Source organism: Macaca nemestrina, chromosome 9 (assembly GCF_043159975.1).
Source record: "Macaca nemestrina isolate mMacNem1 chromosome 9, mMacNem.hap1, whole genome shotgun sequence".
Taxonomy (NCBI): domain Eukaryota; kingdom Metazoa; phylum Chordata; class Mammalia; order Primates; family Cercopithecidae; genus Macaca; species Macaca nemestrina.
In genome coordinates, this window is record NC_092133.1 from 92,146,386 (window position 1) to 92,163,240 (window position 16,855).

Here is a 16,855-nt window from a genome sequence, read left to right on the forward strand (position 1 = left end):
CAATACATTACCAAAGTGAATTTTACTTACAATTAGCTAAGAAAAACAAGAGAGACTATCTGAACTTGCAACCCAGTGGTCTGACAAAAGCAATCCAAAACTAAAGTTGGTAAGCCAAAATAACAAGGGTGACATGAGGCTGAGCACCGTGGCTCATACCTGTAATCCCAGCACTTTGGGATGCTGAGGTGGGCAGATCACCTGAGGTCAGAAGTTCAAGACCAGTCTGGCCAATATGGCAAAATCCCGTCTCTACTAAAAACACAAAAATTAGCTTGGCATGCCACCATACACACCTGTAATCCCAGCTACTTGGGAGGCAGAGGCAGGAGAACCGCTTAAACCCAGGAGGCAGAGGTTGCAGTGAGCAAAGATCGTGCCACTGCACTCCAGTCTGGATGACAGACTGAGACTCTGTCTCAAAAAACAAAACAAAACAAAACAAACAAACAAAAAACAAGGGCTACTTGAGTACTTTCCTGAGAGTGATTTCAGAGGAATGTAATTTCACTATAATGATTTATTTGGAATGAAATGGAAAATACAGTTGCAATGTTTAGGAAATTAAAATTTGGACCTCCAGGGCAGATTCCATCTGCTCATTATTCTGCTTTCTTCTCTGTTAAATGGGACCGATAAACCCCGCCCTGCCTGACTGGTCAAATGAAAATGGTGTGAACAGACTGCTACCCCAGCACGGCTGCAGGGAGTCTCGTGTCTGGCTGGTCTCTGATGGCTCCTCACAACCTCATATAGTGCTTGGCACATGGTGAGCACTTCTTAAGTACTTGCTTAGATAAATAAATCCAAAAGATGCACAAAAATAGGAAATGTACCATTATAATTCTTCCACCTCCCCTCCTTTAATCCCACACCCTACTGAAAAGGATGTAGGAAGAGTAAAAGCAAAGGGAAATTTACTTTATATTAATAAAAATGAGTAATTTTCAACTTAAAAGTCTCATGTATATAACCCACATTCAGGATATATTTCTCAAACCAATCTGTAAAAGAAATCATCCAAGATAGTTACCATTATGCCACTGACAGACTGTATTGCCAAGAAACCAGTTCCCTGTGGAGTGATAGGGCCTTAAAGGAAAAGCAAAAAAAGAAATATAGCAAACCACAAATTTTAGATTCTAGTTTAACATACTGGATATGGACATTTGGATTTGGATATAGATTTACATATACACTCCAAACCACCTCCCCGCTCCCAGAAAAGAGAAAAATCTTAGGAGTGAAATTTTATGAAAGGAAAAGCAAAAAGCTATAATAATGCAGCCTGTAAGGTTTAATCTCAGCAATAGGCAAGTTATTGTAATCATATTTTACCCCAAAAGGCTGCTCCGCAATGCATGTGCTGTGGCGTATACTTTAGAAGCCTTTGTCTTCCATTGTGGTCTTCGATATAATAGAGTGGGATGGTCTGAAACCTCCTCCACCCTACAGAAAATATGATTGGATCTCGGGACTTGAGGATTTTCTTATACCAGTGATGTTTCTTCAGACGCATCTGAGGGGACGAGAGGGTAAGATGATTGATGGAGGGAAAATCCACAGAGCCTCAGGCACCAAATACCCAGCAAAGGGACCCACCTGCACGTATCCAACATTTCCCTCACTGTTGCCCAAGCCACCCAGGATAATGGGGTAATGGGGGTCAAAGTTCTGCACAAATTCACAGGGAACATTTTCAATCTCAACGCGGACGTACATCCCAGGTCGAAAACCCTCATACTGAACTCTGGCTTCATCATCTTGATCTTCAAATTCTGCGCGATTCAGCTACACATGACAGGAAAAAAAAAAACAAACCCATATGCCGTTATCTGTAATAAACATAAGAGTAACATGAACAAAGGCGCAATTTCTAAATAAAGGAACTATGGACAGAATTATGTAGGCTTTATCCTATTAAAAATACTACACATTTGGCCAGGCACAGAGGCTCACGCCTGTAGTCCCAGCACTTTGGGAGGCCGAGGCAGGTGGATCACATGAGATCAGGAGTTTGAAACCAGTCTTCAATATGGTGAAACCCCGTCTCTACTAAAAATACCAAAATTAGCTGGGTGTGGTGGTGTGTGCCTGTAGTCCCAGCTACTCAGGAGGCAGAGGTGAGAGAACTGCTTGAACCCGGGAGACGGAGGTTGCAGTGAGTTGCGATCGTGCCACTGCACTCCAGCCTGGGCAATAGAGCGAGATTCCGTCTCAAAAAACAAAAAGCAAGAAACAAACAAACAAAAAAAACCTACACATTTTACCTCTACAGTCTGCTCAGAATATGTCCCAACTGTTTTCTTCTCTGCTGCTCCAAGGGACAGCAAATGTAGATAACTCTGTGGAGCCCTGCGTGCCTGAACACTGGAAATGTCTCCAGTCCACAACTTCTTTCCTTCCTCTCCAAACAATTCTTTCACACTTTTCCCGTCTTCAAACACCCAACACCACCCTCACCTCCACTCAGCTGATGGCTGTTTCCTGATTCACTCCAAAACCAAAAGAACCTCCCTGGTCAACCCTCTACCAGGGTTTCCTCCCATATCCAGCCTTATCAGAGTTCTGACCTGGCCCATAGGGGAGCTATGTGTGGCTATTTAAATTAAAATTAATTACAATTAGGTAATATTTAAAACGCAGTTCCTCAATCACACTAGCCACACTGGAAGTGGTCCATATCAACCTGCGGCCAGGGTTACAATACTGAGAAGCAAAGACGTGCATCTCCATGATCACAGAAAGTTCTACGGGCAGCTCAGGAACAGATGATTTGTCCAGGCTTCTACTCAGGGCCACACATCACTTGCTCACTAGACACCATCCACTCTTCCTGGACTTTACTCCAACAGCTGTTCCCTCTGTTCCCTCTCTTATCTCAAAACCTTTTGATTCCACTTTTTCCACCAACAACTGCTCCATTTCTCTGCTTCTCTCTGCAGCAAAACCCCACAAAAGTTTTCTGCAGTCACAGCTTCCAGTTCCTCTGCTCCCATTCTCCTACATCCATGAAAATTGGTGCTTGCCAAGACTGATGAAGGCCCCCACACTGAAGGACTCTTCTAGTGGTCAACTCTGCCTTCACCATAGTTAACATGGCAGCAGGGTCTGAACAACGCTTCGCCTCCGTGTACAACTGGCTTCCTGTGTGCCTGCATGCTCACACTGCTTCTCCTGCCTGGGCACTGCTCAGGCCTCACGGCCACAGTCGCCCCATCTCACCCATGCCAGTCTTGCTCCTCCCACTCACTCTGCACTCACTCCCTGGCCACCTGACAACGTTAAGTGGCATCTACATGCTGAGGGCTGTACATCTAAGTCCCTGGCCAGACCTCTCTCCAGACCTGACACTCCACTTGTCTGCATGACACCCAACCGAAACAAACATCATCTTCCCAAAGCTGCATCTGCAGAGGGTTTCCTGTCTAACTTACAACAACCCATCCTTCCAGGAACTTCCAGTCACCATCCTCATTTCCTCTTACACACCCCACATTCAGTCCACCAGGAAATCCTACTGACCCAGCTTCTAAATAAAGTCTATCCGGGTTTGACTCTTTGTCTCATTTCCACTGCCAGCTCTCTGGTTTGTGCCACCTGCCTGATCTTTTGGCAGAGTGATCCGATTACCTTAATGTCTCTCCTCTGCTCAAAACCCTCCAAGGACTCCCAGTTCAGAGTGAAACATTCAGTCTTTTCCAATGGCCCACAAGGCTCTAGGTAATTTTAAATTGTAAATGGTGTGAAGCAAAAACTTCAGAGTTAGCCTAGTCATGCCAATCAAAGGTCAACACAGACTTGCAACCACGAAGCTAATGCCTAATCAGGAGATAGTTCTTTGACTAAATGAAGACCTAGATCTGTTCCAGCTTACACAGGCACTCCTGGCCTCACTAACAAGGCGCAACTCAGATGCTCACCATCAACTGTACACATGTTTCTGTGTCTGTCTCCTTCAGAGTGAGATCACCGCCTCCAGCAACCTGCTCAGCACCCCCAGGCAGGAGGGCCACACCATATCCCTTTATCTCTGCATCAGACCTTACATTCCACATGTCCTTCTGAACTCTGACCAGGATGAGTTTTCAGAGCACTCCTCCTATGAGCTCTGGTGTGTCCATAAGCCACATGGGCCACTGATCACCTGCCATTCAAATCAGGAAGCAGCAATCAGAATAGGCAGCCAATGCTTGCACTGAAATGAATACACTGTCTCAGATCATTGTAAAAGTTGTAAAAGTCTCAAAAGTAGAGACCATGCCTCAGTCATTTCTGTTTCCTAATTCTTGTTACAAAATAGGTATGGATCTTTTTCTGGTGACCTTCTGACTGCAGACACAATGAGCTCACTGCATGAATAAACACACTCATATGCATCTCTACCCAGGAGTCCAAATGAAAGGCACAGAAGCAGGATAGGAAGCAGGGACCCAAACAAAATCAGGGATTCCTGTGCTATGATAGTCTTGACAAGGGGCTGAGAGGAACTGAGGCTTCTCACCTGTGCTTGTTTCTGCATTTCTCCTTTAAGATCATCAAAATATGTGCTTTCTCCTTCATCATATTCTGCATCAAACATCTCCTTCAATTTTCTCTTCTTATCCAAATGCTTTTTCTTGGCACTTTCTTCTTCGTTGGAGTCAATTTCTTCCTTAACTTCTTTCTCTACCTCTTCATTCTTAAATTTCCAGAAGAAAAAATTTTGTGTATGTTTACGAAGGTCTTTTCTTTAAACATTAGATTTTTTAAAGTTCGATTTAAACAAAAATCTTAGCAAAATCTCTTATCACTATCAATAAAACAAAACACAACAAAACCTTTGTCTCTGAATAACATGGTACTGCTACAGGAAATGGTTACATCTGCATTACAATTAGCTGCCATTCCTTAAGCTGGCTGGGAACACAAACTAGAATAAAAATAACAGATGTGTCCCTCACGGAGATGCTCCCAGACCCTGTTCCAAAGAAATATTAGGGAGAACAGGGGCTTCGTTCTTTTAAATGACACTTAAATTTAAGAAGAGGAGAATGATGGCAATGGTCGAATGTAAGTCCAAGAAACTAAGACTTCTGTGAGTGAAAAATCACAGTGGACTTGGCAAATGACTATGGCAAGAAGCGGTAGTAATTGTTATCCAAAACTTAACAAGTAAACAAGAAAGCTTCTCTTTGGTCCCCACATCCCCACCCTTTAGGAAGGAATCTATCCATCCAGTCTGCAATCTTCACACATCACAAGTAAGATTTGCATTTCTCAATGTGGGCCTCTCTCAGAACACAATGACCAAGAACAGCCAGCCACAGCAAAGTCATACCTGAGTATCGGGACCTGATTTTCCCTTGTGCACATCCCCTGTTTCCAAGTCTTCAAAGTCACCGTAGAGCTCCTCTGGGAAAAGAACACCCAAAGGCTACTCCGTGAGCCAGGCATGCAGGTGCTGCTGGCCCCACCCACCACAGGCCCACAGCGCACTCCACGCTCCAAGCCTCATTCTCACTGTTCCCGTCACTACACACACAGGCAAAACTGCACTAGGGAATGTTTCATAAAACAATTAGTATTTCATCATCTGTTTAGGTAAACTAAATGGACCCAATCCACATTTCCACACTTAGTCAAAATCCCAATTTCAATTTTTCCAGTATAGATAATGGATACTGTTTTTTTTTTTTTTTTTTTTTTTCCTGGAGATGGAGTCTCGCTCTGTCACCCAAGCTGGAGTGTAGTGACATGATCTTGGCTCACTTTAACCTCCGCCTCCTGGGTTCAAGCAATTCTACTGCCTCAGTCTCCCGAGTAGCTGGGATTATAGGCACCCGCCACCAGGCCTGGCTAATTTTTGTATTTTTAGTAGAGATAGGATTTCACCATATTGGCCAGGCTGGTCTCAAACTCCTGACCTCATGATCTGCCCTCCTCAGCCTTCCAAAGTGCTGGGATTACAGGCATGAGCCACTGCACCCAACCAATGGACACTCAAAAGACACAGAGGTCTATCTGTGTCCCCCAAACGAATAGTTCAAAGAGTGAATAGAAAAGCCCCATGCTGATACCAGCACATGTGAAAAGGAGTCTCAATGTAAGTTCAACACAACACAATCGTGTAACACACCTAGGGGAAATCTTAGATTATATAAAACATAGCATTTAGATTAAGAGTAGAGCCCCAGATCCCTTTTCCTAGCCAGGGGAACTGAGACATACAACACCTGGAAAATCGGGTAACTCCCACCCCAATACTGCGCTCTACCAAGGATCTTAGCAAACGAGCACACTAGGAGACTAAATCCCACACCTGGCCGGGAGGGTCCCATGCCCACGGAGCCTCCCTCATTGCTAGCACACCAGTCCCCCCGCAAGGCAGCAGCGAGGCTGGGGGAGGGGCGCCCACCATTGCTGAGGCTTAAGTAGATAAACAAAGCGGCTGGGAAGCTCCAACTGGGTGGAGCTCACAGCAGCTCAAGGAGTCCTGCCTGTCTCTGTAGACTCCACCTCTGGGGACAGGGCACAGCTAAACAACAACAACAACAACAACAAAAAGCAGCTGAAACCTCTGCAGACACAAACGACTCTGTCTGACAGCTTTGAAGTGAGCAGTGGATCTCCCAACACGGAGGTTGAGATCTGAGAACGGACAGACTACCTGCTCAAGTGGGTCCCTGACCCCTGAGTAGCCTAACTGGGAGACATCCCCCACTAGGGGCAGACCGACACCCCACATCTCACACGGTGGAGTACACCCCTGAGAGGAAGCTTCCATAGCAAGAATCAGACAGGTACACTCGCTGTTCAGCAATATTCTATCTTCTGCAGCCTCTGCTGCTGATAACCAGGCAAACAAGGTCTGGAGTGGACCTCAAGCAATCTCCAACAGACCTACAGCTGAGGGTCCTGACTGTTAGAAGGAAAACTAACAAACAGGAAGGACACCCACACCAAAACCCCATCAGTACGTCACCATCATCAAAGACCAGAGGCAGGTAAAACCACAAACATGGGGAAAAAGCAGGGCAGAAAAGCTGGAAATTCAAAAAATAAGAGCGCATCGCCCCCTGCAAAGGAACGCAGCTCATCTCCAGCAACGGATCAAAGCTGGACGGAGAATGACTTTGACGAGATGAGAGAAGAAGGCTCCAGTCCATCAAACTTCTCAGAGCTAAAGGAGGAATTACGTACCAGGTGCAAAGAAACTAAAAATCTTGAAAAAAATGTGGAAGAATTGATAACTAGAATAATGAATGCAGAGAAGGCCATAAACGAATGGACAGAGATGAAAACCATGACATGAGAAATACGTGACAAATGCACAAGCTTTAGTAACTGACTCGATCAACTGGAAGAAAGAGTATCAGCGATTGAGGATCAAATGAATGAAATGAAGCGAGAAGAGAAACCTAAAGAAAAAAGAAGAAAAAGAAATGAACAAAGCCTGCAAGAAGTATGGGATTATGTAAAAAGACCAAATCTATGTCTGACTGGGGTGCCTGAAAGTGAGGGGGAAAATGGAACCAAGTTGGAAAACACTCTTCAGGATATCATCCAGGAGAACTTCCCCAACCTACTAGGGCAGGCCAACATTCAAATTCAGGAAATACAGAGAACGCCACAAAGATACTCCTCGAGAAGAGCAACTCCAAGACACATAATTGCCAGATTCACCGAAGTTGAAATGAAGGAAAAAATCTTAAGGGCAGCCAGAGAGAAAGGTCGGGTTACCCACAAAGGGAAGCCCATCAGACTAACAGCAGATCTCTCAGCAGAAACTCTACAAGCCAGAAGAGAGTGGGGGCCAATATTCAACATTCTTAAAGAAAAGAATTTTCAACCCAGAATTTCATATCCAGCCAAACTAAGTTTCATAAGTGAAGGAGAAATAAAATCCTTTACAGATAAGCAAATGCTTAGAGATTTTGTCACCACCAGGCCTGCCTTACAAGAGACCCTGAAGGAAGCACTAAACATGGAAAGGAACAACCGGTACCAGCCATTGCAAAAACATGCCAAAATGTAAAGACCATCGAGGCTAGGAAGAAACTGCATCAACTAACAAGCAAAATAACCAGTTAATATCATAATGGCAGGATCAAGTTCACACATAACAATATTAATCTTAAATGTAAATGGACTAAATGCTCCAATTAAAAGACACAGACTGGCAAACTGGATAAAGAGTCAAGACCCATCAGTTTGCTGTATTCAGGAGACCCATCTCACATGCAGAGACATACATAGACTCAAAATAAAGGGATGGAGGAAGGTCTACTAAGCAAATGGAGAACAAAAAAAAGCAGGGGTTGCAATACTAGTCTCTGATAAAACAGACTTTAAACCATCAAAGATCAAAAGAGACAAAGAAGGCCATTACATAATGGTAAAGGGATCATTTCAACAGGAAGAGCTAACTATCCTAAATATATATGCACCCAATACAGGAGCACCCAGATTCATAAAGCAAGTCCTTAAAGACTTACAAAGAGACTTAGACTCCCATACAATAATAATGGGAGACTTCAACACCCCACTGTCAACATTAGACAGATCAACAAGACAGAAAGTTAACAAGGATATCCAGGAATTGAACTCATCTCTGCAGCAAGCAGACCTAATAGACATCTACAGAACTCTCCACCCCAAATCAACAGAATATACATTCTACTCAGCACCACATCACACTTATTCCAAAATTGACCACATAATTGGAAGTAAAGCACTCCTCAGCAAATGTACAAGAACAGAAATTATAACAAACTGTCTCTCAGACCACACTGTAATCAAACTAGAACTCAGGACTAAGAAACTCAATCAAAACCGCTCAACTACATGGAAACTGAATAACCTGCTCCTGAATGACTACTGGGTCCATAATGAAATGAAGGCACAAATAAAGATGTTCTTTGAAACCAATGAGAACAAAGATACAACATACCAGAATCTCTGGGACACATTTAAAGCAGTGTGTAGAGGGAAATTTATAGCACTAAATGCACACAAGAGACAGTTGGAAAGATCTAAAATTGACACTCTAACATCACAATTAAAAGAACTAGAGAAGCAAGAGCAAACACATTCAAAAGCTAGCAGAAGGCAAGAAATAACTAAGATCAGAGCAGAACTGAAGGAGATAGAGACACAAAAAACCCTCCAAAAAATCAATGAATCCAGAAGTTGGTTTTTGGAAAAGATCAACAAAATTGATAGACCGCTAGCAAGACTAATAAAGAAGAAAAGAGAGAACAATCAAATAGACACAATAAAAAATGATAAAGGGGTTATCACCACCGACCCCACAGAAATACAAACTACCATCAGAGAATATTATATTATAAACACTTCTACGCAAATAAACTAGAAAATCTAGAAGAAATGGATAATTTCCTGGACACTTACACTCTCCCAAGACTAAACCAGGAAGAAGCTGAATTCCTGAATAGACCAACAGCAGGCTCTGAAACTGAGGCAATAATTAATAGCCTACCAACGGAAAAAAGACCAGGATCAGATGGATTCACAGCTGAATTCTACCAGAGGTACAAGGAGGAGCTGGTACCATTCCTTCTGAAACTATTCCAATCAATAGAAAAAGAGGGAATCCTCCCTAACTCATTTTATGAGGCCAACATCATCCTGATACCAAAGCCTGGCAGAGACACAACAAAAAAAGAGAATTTTAGACCAATATCCCTGATGAACATCGATGCAAAAATCCTCAATTAAATACTGGCAAACCGGATTCAGCAGCACATCAAAAAGCTTATCCACCATGATCAAGTGGGCTTCATCCCTGGGATGCAAGGCTGGTTCAACATAGGCAAGTTAATAAACGTAATCCAGCATATAAACAGAACCAAAGACAAAAACCACATGATTATCTCAATAGATGCAGAAAAGGCCTTTGACAAAATTCAACAGCCCTTCATGCTAAAAACGCTCAATAAATTGGGTATTGATGGAACGTATCTCAAAATCATAAGACCTATTTATGACAAACCCACAGCCAATATCATACTGAATAGGCAAAAACTGGAAAAATTCCCTTTGAAAACTGGCACAAGACAGGGATGCCCTCTCTCACCACTCGTATTCAACATAGTGTTGGAAGTTCTGGCTAGGGCAATCAGGCAAGAGAAAGAAATCAAGGGTATTCAGTTAGGAAAAGAAGAAGTCAAATTGTCCCTGTTTGCAGATGACATGATTGTCTATTTAGAAAACCCATTGTCTCAGCCCAAAATCTCCTTAAGCTGATAAGAAACTTCAGCAAAGTCTCAGGATACAAAATTAATGTGCAAAAATCACAAGTATTCTTATACACCAGTAACAGACAGAGAGCCAAATCATGAATGAACTTCCATTCACAATTGCTTCAAAGAGAATGAAATACCTAGGAATCCAACTTACTAGGGATGTAAAGGACCTCTTCAAGGAGAACTACAAGCCACTGATCAGTGAAATAAAAGAGGACACAAACAAATGGAAGAACATACCATGCTCATGGATAGGAAGAATCAATATCGTGAAAATGGCCATACTGCCCAAGGTAATTTATAGATTCAATGCCATCCCCATCAAGCTCCCAATGAGTTTCTTCACAGAATTGGAAAAAACTGCTTAAAAGTTCATATGGAACCAAAAAAGACCCCGCATTGCCAAGACAATCCTAAGTCAAAAGAACAAAGCTGGAGGTATCATGCTACCTGACTTCAAACTATACTACAAGGCTACAGTAACCAAAACAGCATAGTACTGGTACCAAAATAGAGATATAGACCAATGGAACAGAACAGAGTCCTCAGAAATAATACCACACATCTACAGCCATCTGATCTTTGACAAACCTCAGAAAAACAAGAAATGGGGAAAGGATTCCCTATTTAATAAATGGTGTTGGGAAAATTGGCTAGCCATAAGTACAAAGCTGAAACTGGATCCTTTCCTTACTCCTTATACAAAAATTAATTCAAGATGGATTAGAGACTTAAATGTTAGACGTAATACCATAAAAACCCTAGAAGAAAACCTAGGTAATACCATTCAGGACATAGGCATGGGCAAGGAATTCATGTCTAAAACACCAAAAGCAACAGCAACAAAAGCCAAAATTGACAAATGGGATCTCATTAAACTAAAGAGCTTCTGCACAGCAAAAGAAACTACCATCAGAGTGAACAGGCAACCTACAGAATGGGAGAAACTTTTTGCAATCTACTCATCTGACAAAGGGCTAATATCCAGAACCTACAAAGAACTCAAACAAATTTACAAGAAAAAAACAAACAACCCCATCGAAAAGTGGGCAAAGGATATGAACAGACAGTTCTCAAAAGAAGACATTCATACAGCCAATAGACACATGAAAAAATGCTCATCATCACTGGCCATCAGAGAAATGCAAATCAAAACCACAATGAGATACCATCTCACACCAGTTAGAATGGCGATCATTAAAAAGTCAGGAAACAACAGGTGCTGGAGAGGATGTGGAGAAATAGGAACACTTTTACACTGTTGGTGGGATTGTAAACTAGTTCAACCATTATAGAAAACAGTTTGGCGATTCCTCAAGGATCTAGAACTAGAAGTACCATATGACCCAGCCATCCCATTACTGGGTATATACCCAAAGGATTATAAATCATGCTCCTATAAAGACACATGTACACGTATGTTTATTGCGGCACTACTCACAATAGCAAAGACTTGGAATCAACCCAAATGTCCATCAGTGACAGACTGGATTAAGAAAATGTGGCACATATACACCATGGAATACTATGCAGCCATAAAAAAGGATGAGTTTGTGTCCTTTGTAGGGACATGGATGCAGCTGGAAACCATCATTCTCAGCAAACTATCGCAAGAACAGAAAACCAAACACCGCATGTTCTCACTCATAGGTGAGAACTGAACAATGAGATCACTTGGACTCGGGAAGGGGAACATCACACACCAGGGCCTATCACGGGGAGTGGGGAGGGGGAAGGGATTGCATTGGGAGTTATATCTGATGTAAATGACAAGTTGATGGGTGCTGACGAGTTGATGGGTGCAGCACGCCAACATGGCACAAGTATACATATGTAACAAACCTGCACGTTATCCACATGTACCCTAGAACTTAAAGTATAACAAAAAAAAAAAAAAAAGAATCCCTGCCTACCCCCCCCCCAAAAAAAAAAAAAAAAGAGTAGAGCCCCAAACCACACCAAACCCATGGGAAGAGCTTATTCACTCATTCATTCCTTCATTTGTTTTTGGAGCTCTGGGCTCAATTACAGTTCCCATTCTTAAAAGAAATAGACAAGTAAGGCTGCGTGCAGTGGCTCATGACTGTAAACCCAGCACTTTGGGGGCCTGGGAGGCAGAGGTTGCAGTGAGCCATAATTGCGTCACTGAACTCTGGCCTGGGTGACAGAGTGAGACCCTGTCTCAAAAAAAGGAAAACAAAAGAAAGAGGCAAGTTAAAACTCATTTGGGAGAGCAATGTTTAGAAGGCTATTAAAACATTTTCACTTAAGGGCCAAAGAACCAGGTAGAAGTTATAATAGATAGGAAGCGCCTATTTGTAATAAAAGCAAAAAAGGATAAAATAGGAATCAACCTAACAAGAAATGCACCGGAACTTTATTTAAAAAAAAAAAAAAAAAAAAAAAAAAGAAGAAAAGCTTTAATATGCTACCAAAGGATGAAAGGAATAGTATCACCACCAACACTCGTATGTGCTCTGCACACCAGGCACTGCATTAAGTACTTTCCTAAGCTTAACCACATTCTTCAACCCAAGGAAGTAGGTGTTGTAAATATTATCTACGGAATAATGATATGTTCTCATTTCAAAAGAAAGACTCGACTTCACAAATACGCCAATTCTCCTTTTAGCACAGTTACAACCCAAAACCACCACTAAGGATTTCTGATCTAGAGAAGATAACACATTATTCCCTCCTAAAAAGCGTAACCTAAACTCTAGGTTACCTAGACAGGAGACGATCAGTGGAGAATTCTGAAAGGTGGAAAGAAAAAGGCTGCTGACAGACTCTAGGACTAGGGAATGTATAGTGGCCAGGTGTCTCCTTGGACCTCATCCAACAGGAAAGGGACCCAGGCCCAGAGTCTCCCAACTCCCAAGGTAGCAATAGAAGGCAACCCAGGCAGACTCAGTCCTCCCAGATCAAAGGAGATCTTCCCCACAACAAGAAAACCAGCTCCACACACCAAGACAACCACCATTCCCCACCCACCTAGCTGCAGCAGGTGGCCCAGCCTGGGGCAGCTCCCCTGTTCCCTCAGGTGGGCATCAGCAGGGACTGGTGGGAGAACCCCAGTGATACCAGATACGCCAAACAGACCAAAATAACACCATGAAGGCTCTGAAATTAAATTGTCAATGGAATTACAGCCCACAAAGTAGACCAGGACCTATAGACTAAACCGAAACAGGACTGCCTGCAAAAATAAAAAAATTACATAGGCAGATGTTGGAACCATCATCGCTTATAGCAGTCAGTATAAAAATGCTTCAACAAGCAACTACAAATCCTATGGCAACAAACAAAGAACTGAAAATGTCAGCAAAGAAACTGAAGAAGAATCAAATGGAAATTACAGAAATATAAAATACAGTAACAGAATTTAAAAAAAAAAAATCTATCTGGATGGGCTCTATTGAGTAAAAGTGGAGATGACAGAGGACAGAATCAGAGAAGCTGAAACCTGATCAACAGAATTCACCCAGTCTGAAAAACAGAGAGAAAATAACCTGAAAACAAATGAACAGAGCTGCACGGACCTGTGGGACAATAACAAAAGACCCCGCATTTATGTTATCTGAGTCCCATAGGAGACCAGAGCTGCGAAAGCATGCAAATAACTAATTCCTGATGCTTCCCACATTTGGTGAAAGATATAAACTTACAGATTCAAGAAGCTGAGCAAACCTGTAAGTATACCAAAAGAAAGCAACACTGATTAAACTTTCAAAACTAAAAACAAAGATCAAAAAAGGGAGAATGCCAGCAGGGACACGCCAACTCAAATGCCAGTGTATTTCTCCTCTAAAATCATGGAGGCCAGAAGGAAGTGGCACAACATTTTTAAGTGCTTAAAAACAAACAAAAAAAAAAAACAAAAAAACCTGTTGGCTACAAATTATATATCCCATGAAACTACCCTTCAGAAATGAAGAGAGAAATAAAGACATTCTCAGAGGAAGAGAATATAGGAATTTGTCACTGGTAAATTTAGAAATGCTAAAAAGTGGCTACAGAAATATATTCTGTCATTTCCACTACACAAAAAATTAAAACAAAAAAAAATCAAAATAAAAAAATGACTACAGAAAGTTCTTATGCAGAAGGGATGAATATGGGACTATGGGAGGAGGGACAAAGGAAAGACCAGAAATGTGGAAACCTCACACTAGACAATCCATAGTTCTTAAAATCACATTTGACAACTCAAACAAAAACTATACCACCACCTAATACTCAAGCCAGTGATTTATAAGAGTGGAAATGGTAAAGAGACATAAATGCAAGGCAGGTTTCCACACTTTGAAGTGGTAAATACTGGTACCAGTGGACTACTATATTACAACGCATATTGTAACATCCAGAGCAAACACTTTAAGACTATACAAAGAGGTACACGCAACAACATTATACAGAAATAGATCAAGATGGAGCTAAAGAAAAAGGAAACAAAAAAGCAAATAATAAAAACATCAGATATAAGCAATTATGTAACAATAAGCACCTTAAATGTAAATGGTCTAAATAAACCAAAAGACAGATTGATGAAGAGCCTATAATAAACACATGGCCCAACTAGATACTGTTCATAAGAAACTTCAAACTCACATAAGGACCTAAGTAGGCTGAAAGTAAAAGAGTGGAGAAAGATATCTTATATAATCATTAATTTTTTAAGGAAGCAGGAATGAATATATTAATATCTCATGAAGTAGACTTCAAGCAAAATAATTTACCAGAGCTGGAGAGAGGGTCTTTGCTGAATTTTAAGATAATAAAATTTCCTATGCTGCCTTGACATCTTTGAGCCTTACAGGGCCCCAAAGGCCTAGCCATGGGTTTTCCTGTTTCTGACAGACAGCTCCTACCCTGCCACCCAGCAGGAAAGGCTCCCCACCTGGCTAGTTCTTTTATCAGCCAGAGCAGCTGCACCTCAGCCTAAGAAGTTTCACTTCACCTGTCTGCCAGCCCATGAATTTATTCAAACAAGCCAACTGCATTCCCCCTCAGGAACCATTAGTCATTGTGCGCTCTTGTTACTACCAAGCCTGCCTGCCTCCTCAGACCCCAGCCCTCACTCCGCTACAGAGTACGGTGCCCATCTGACCCTGTGTGGCATTCAGTGTCCTCCTCTGAGCTGTGGGTATATGTGACTAAAACACTGCTGTCAATCTCATCCATCCACACCAGGTGTTGTGTTCAGCCATCTCCTACACTTTAGGGCAGGGACCCCTCCTTCACCAATGGCGTGAAAAGGAAGTGACCATAACAACTGCTTAATGACAAAAGGATTAACCCACCAAGAAGACATCTACTTCAACATCCTCCTCTCAGCAACTGTTAAAACTAGGCAGAGGTTGGGCGCAGTGGCTCATGCCTGTAATCCCAGCACTCTGGGAGGCCAAGACAAAGGACTGCTTGTGGCCAGGAGTTTGAGCGTGGGAAACATAGCAAGGCCCTGTCTCTCCAAAAAATTTTAAATTTAGCCAGGTATGGCGGCACACACCTATAGTACCAGCTACTCAGGAGGTTAAGCCAGGGGAACTGCTTGAGCCTAGGAGGTCAAGGCTGCAGTGAGTCATGTTCGTGCCACTGCACTCTAGCATAAGTGACAGAGTGAAACTAGGCAGCAAAGGAGTAAGGATTTACAAAAGATCTGAATAGTCAACCAGCAAAATCTGACATCTGTACAACACCCCACTCCCCAACAGTAAAATACACACATTTTTAAAGCCAACAGAAATCTACCAAGATGAAATACATTTGGGGCAATAAAAGAAATCACAGCAAATCTAAAAGAATTCAAATCATAAGAATATGTTCTCAGAACATAATGTAATCAAGCTAGAAATCTATAACAGAAAGACAGGAAACTCTCTAAATACTTGATAATTAAAACAACATATATATAAATAATGCATGGGCCAAAAAGAAGTCCCAAAGGAAATATGAATGAAAATACAACACATGAACATTTGTGGGGTACAGCACAGCAGTACAGAGAAGGAAACTTAAGCACTAAATGCTCACATTAGAAATGAGAAAAGATAAACCAATAACCTAAGAAACTTCAAGATTAACAAACCCCAAACAGAAGAATAGAAATAATAAGGGCAGAAATTGGCCGGGCACGGTGGCTCATGCCTGTAATCCCAGCACTTTGGGAGGCCAAGGCGGGTGGATCACCTGAGGTAGGGAGTTTGAGACCAGCCTGACCAACATGGAGAAACCCGTCTCTACAAAAAATAACAAAAAATTAGCTGTGCGCGGTGGTGCATGTTTGTAATCCCAGCTACTCGGGAAGCTGAGGCAGGAGAATCACTTGAACCCAGAGGCGGAGGTTGCAGGGAGCCAAGATCGTGCCATTGCACTCCAGCCTGGGCAACAAGAGTGAAACTCAGTCTCAAAAAAAAAAAAAACTAAATAAATGAAAAATAAAGGGCAGAAATCAATAAAATTGAAAACAGAAAAACAGAGAAAAGCAATGAAACAAAAAGCTGGTTATTTGAATAGAATCAACAAAACTAATAAATTTTACGACAAAGATAAAAACAGAGAAGACACAAACCAACAACATCATGAATAAAACAGGGGTTATCAAAAAG

At 42.0% G+C, this 16,855-nt stretch overlaps 1 pseudogene; it reads right to left on the minus strand.

Annotated features, from left to right (window-relative positions):
* Positions 1 to 16,855, minus strand: part of LOC139355402 (ribosome biogenesis protein BMS1 homolog) — a 54,766-nt pseudogene that overhangs the window by 12,616 nt on the left and 25,295 nt on the right.